The sequence below is a fragment of the Desmodus rotundus genome, chromosome 2 (assembly GCF_022682495.2).
Source record: "Desmodus rotundus isolate HL8 chromosome 2, HLdesRot8A.1, whole genome shotgun sequence".
NCBI lineage: Eukaryota > Metazoa > Chordata > Mammalia > Chiroptera > Phyllostomidae > Desmodus > Desmodus rotundus.
In genome coordinates, this window is record NC_071388.1 from 162265654 (window position 1) to 162270718 (window position 5065).

Consider the following 5065-nt stretch of genomic DNA (forward strand, 5'->3'; position numbering starts at 1 on the left):
ATCAGTTATGGGACCTGTTCTCATATAGAAAACTGTCAGCTGGAACAGGCCAAACCTCATGGCCAGATGTAACAAAAAGCTAGCCTTGTTGGGTAAAAAAAAAAGGCAGGAGGTGATACTAAGAATAATAGATGAAAATTGGAGAAGACTCTAAAAATTGAAAAATACTGTCATCATCAAAATGAACAATATTTGTACATGCATCATTGCTGATAACAGTCCCACAAACACTTGAGGTTATGTACTGAGACAATATCAGGGTGACTGTATTTTTTTGAAAGTTATCTTATTGGGTTTCTGAAATGTAACATAATTATAGGCTGAGCTATACTTCATCAAAACCATCAATGGTTTAGTCAATTTAGCCACCCATCCATCAATACACATTTATTGAGCATTTATGAGTGCCAGACTGTGCTAGGAACTAAGGATATGAGATGGATAGATAAATGAAATATGATCCCGACCCTCAGGACCCTACATTTCAGCAGGAGTCAGGCACATTAATGATTATAGTGTCTCGACAGTATGAACCCAGTGTGATTGGTTCTATCCTGAGTTTGGGGAAGGGAGAATTAGAGGAAGTTTCACAGAGGAGCTGAAATTTGAATTGGACCTGAAAAATAAGGAGTCCTCAAGCATCAAACCAAATAGGAGAAGGTCAGGGAGAGGGATCAGCTACAGCAGAGGCCCAGAGGCATGCAAGACAAAGCAAGTTGAAGGACAGTCTGGCATTTGACGTCATTGATCCTTAGGTATAGATTGGGAAGCAATTTACACGCCCATACCACATTTAAGGGTTTGGCCTTTCTCCTATACATGGTGAGGAGCCATTGGGAGATTTCAAGCAGGTATGTGGCATAATGAGAATTACATTTTTTTAAGAAAATTGATAGCAATACAGGCAATGCACAGTTGGAAGTACAAAGTTATGGGATCAGATGTCATTTATGACCATCTCAGTTCTGAAAATACCAAATTAGGAGTTATTAGCATGTGAACACACTCTATTGTTACAATGATGGGAATGAGGGAGTTCACCAGTAAAAGTATAAAGAGGCAAGACAGGACCCAAAGCAATGTCAACCACGAATGGGCAGAGAGAGGTGAGCCACTGGAAAAGATTGAGAAAGGAGGCTGGAATTAGCAACGACCTGGAACAAGAAAACTGCTGTGCAGATGGACTAGACGGAGGGGAGTTGCAACTGTGCCTAGGGGGGGAAGACACGGAGCTGGGCGCCAGCATGGGTGGCATTGGCAAGGGTAGTCACAGTAAACACTGGAGGCAGAAACCAGAATCTGGAGTTAAAGTGGAGGAAGCAGGAATAGACTTTTCTTTTTCATATAACTTGGCGGGGAAGAGGAGGAAACAAGGTAAGTGTAAGAGAGGTAGAATGCAGAAAACATTCTTTGGGGATGCCAAAAGCTTGTCGCTGGCCTGATAGGAAAGTATAGGTGAAGAGGAGATGGTTGAGGGAAAGAGAGAGTGGGGAGGGAACTGGGAAGAGAAAAACAGATGATACAGGGTCTTGAGATGGAAGCTGGGAGATATAATCAGATGAAAGGATCAGCTCTGAAAATCCATCAAGCCACTGGGGGGAAAAACAGCCTAGCAAGTTATTTGACACAGCATGCCTGCATTTTTAAAATGTTTCAACCTGTTCTATCAGACTTTTGAAGACAGAGCCATGGTAACCTATTTAGAAACCAGCCAATAGAAAGAGTAGTTTAAAATATTTGGTTGTGTTTTTTTTTTTAAGTGAATCAGCCTGAAAAATTTCAGCTGTGCTTAGAAAAAAATTTCTACACACACTCCCCATTTTTTACATTTAATAGTTTTGATGTAAGCATTGAAGTATTAAAATCACATTGTTTTAAAATACTAATTAATATTTAAAGAAAAAATTTAAATAAATCCTAATTAATATTTAGATAAAATAGCCCATGAATGAATACTGGCTACTTGTGGAATTGGAAAATAAAGGCTTGCCAACAATGAAATAGAAAGGACATTGTGGCTGACACACACATAACCCCCGAGCTCCTGCCCAGAGAGCCTTACCAGCACAGGTATTATGTGCTCTATCTTTATAGGCAAGGGGCTGGAGCTGGAACCAGGATCAATTCCAAGTGGTTACCATCTCTGTTTAATATGGTGCCTCCTGCTGGGGGAAAAATGGCCACCTGTGCCACAAAGAAGAACTTTTATATAACTTGAGACTGAGAATACTTCTGTCCATAATTCTTCACAATTAAGGGCCCCTAGGACATTGCTATCTTCAGTTATAATTCTCATTTCCAAAACTGGCAGCTGGCCTTATCCCTATATTCTCACTGCTTTCCAATCTGATCCCTAATATCTACTAGGAAATAGCAAAAATCTCACTTATTTCTTCTTCCTTTCTTGCAAATTTTCTTTTGGCTTAAGATTATTTGGCTTACTTGAATTAAATTGAAATCTAATAGAGTCAGGAATCAGAATTCCCTACTTATTTTATAATAAAATGAATCCCTTAATAGACTCAATCTTTCTACCAAGAATATGATTACAAGTTTTAAAATTAAGTATAAGCATTCAGAAAATAAAAGGGCCCTTTGCTAGCTATAAGATACATAATTATGTTTAAAAATACATGAGGCTGATATTTATAAAGCCAGGGTTAGTTATATATACTCTACCCATAAGCAAAGAGAACTATTTATTTGACTACATAGTTCCTTTATGCAACTGCAAGAACAAAACCTCTTACATCCCATTTGCTTTTAGGTAAGCCGATACGTACAATACACGATAGTTCCATGTAACTGGGAAGGAAAGTGTGCTAAGAGATTACAGAAATCTGGCTGGCTGGTCAGGGAATGCCTAACCAAAAATATAGGACTTGAACTAGGCTTAGAAGGGTTGGTAAGCCTTCAATAAGCAAGGAGAGAAGGAAAAAATGCCAGGTAGAATGGCAAAGGCAAACCGACTAGAGAAGATGAAAATGTGCATATTTTCAGTCATCCCACCAACAACTGATCTCCCCTCACCTGCTAAACTCTACCAATATGGAAACAAACCCCACAGTTCATACTCTCAAAGCTCTCACAGGACCTGGGGAGAGCAGCAGCGCCAGCCCCACAATAGTGTGTCGTGTGGTCTGCCTGCAGGGTGTTTTGAGTGGCCAGAGGAGCGAAGCTGGATTATGGCACAGTTGGAACTTTGCATGTTGAGAGAGTAGGAAAAGGGTCATCCCAGCAGAAGGGACAGCATATGCAGTCCTATAGACATTTCCCTGAAGTTTCCTTTTAATTACTTAACTATGCAAATAATAATAGTAGTTAACGCTTACCAAACTCTTAACTATTTGCCAGATACAGGTATTGAAATATGATTGAATTCTCAGATATCCCTCTCAGGTAGGTACTATCTCCACTTAACAGAAGAGATCATTGAGGTACAGGGATTAAGCAACTTGCCCAAGATCACATAGCCAGAAGGGTAGATTCCACCTCAGGGAGCCCATATCCTTAACTGCAGTTTCAGCACAGGTAACCTACATGGTGAGGTCAAGGAAATGGGGATCTGTACACACCAATTCCGTAGTTTGGAGAACAGTTATATTTTTCAAGTCCTAAAAGTTATTTGGAAGGCTGTCAGTCTCAAACATGCATTAAGCATTCAGAACATTCCCTGGGGCACTTATATTTCTGGTTGGAAATTGTGGTGGACTGCTAGCATATTTCCTTCCGCAAACCTCCTTGCCTTTGAGAAGTTCTCTCCCCAACCCCTTCCTCTCCAACCATGGGATCCCAGTAAGGAGTGCCATCTTCTTTTCGTATAACCTCCTTGGCCACAGGTGGTGGATCCAGAGGTATGCTTGTCTGGGCCTGGTTGAACTAGAACTGGGAAACGACAACTGCCGAATCTAGTGATGGGAGCTGGGAGATGCAAGGCTTGGCATCATTGGCCACGTGTTCTCCGCCATGTACAGGATGTTGCTCTGCAGTGGTGGAGGGTGAAGCCAACAGGCAGAGACAAGAAATGCAACTGAGACGGGAGACAGCAGGAGTTCTGTGGGAATTTGGAGGTTATATGAGATTAACTGGAACCTTCCAAAGTTAGTTGGAGTCCTGCCACTTGCAGTCAAAAGGTCCTGGATAACACCAGCGAAAGGCTGCACATAAAATACTCAAAATATCGTCTAAAACAACCTGCAAGCAAAGCTGTTATACTACAATTTAAAATAGCACATAAACACATGTAATAGAGAGAGTCTGATCAGGGAACCCTTCCTCACGGCAGTGATCGGCAACCAACAGCTCAGTTATGTTGCCAAGTGGTTCAGTTTCACTCACAGTTCTTAAGACCATTCCTCTTCGCTGACCCCCAAAATTTTAGGGCTAGGTGATCCTATGTGCTTTAAACCTTGGTGGTTCTCAACAGTTTCCTGACTTTTTAAAGAATCTGGAAGAAATGCATTTCTAAGTCAAATGGTACACAAGATATGACTCCATAGTAAAGCAAATAATTTTTTAAAAATATGCTAGAGTCTAAAGCCAAAACGTGTGATTTTCCTTCAAAGCCATCAGCCTAGCACATGCCCTCGATCTATGAAGCTGCCATTTCTCAAAGCAGCATTGGAACTCCAGTTTGGAGACAGCCTTCCCAGCTTACCACCTAAGCCTCTGAGTATTCTTAATGGTGCCAATCTTATCATGAGAGACCAGACTAGACTTTTAAAATCAGCCAAAATATTTAGAGCCAAGGTTGTTGATTAAAGTAAGTAATCAAGCTTAGGAAACCACTTGGTGTCAGCAATAACATTTAAATATAAATATGGAGATAGATTTTTCTTTCATTATTTACAAAATGCCTGTGACAGGTGATGTTATTCATTTATGTACTGTTAAAATTTTATAATAGTTTACCTGCGAAGTAAAATTTTTAAATCTTATTTCTATGATTTATCTAATCAGACTCATAAATGAGGAGAAACACCTCTTCTACCTAACTCCAAGATCTTAGAATAAGAGCAAGATGTGTGCTGGGATGTATTATGTCAACTTGTTAAAAAAAATTCTT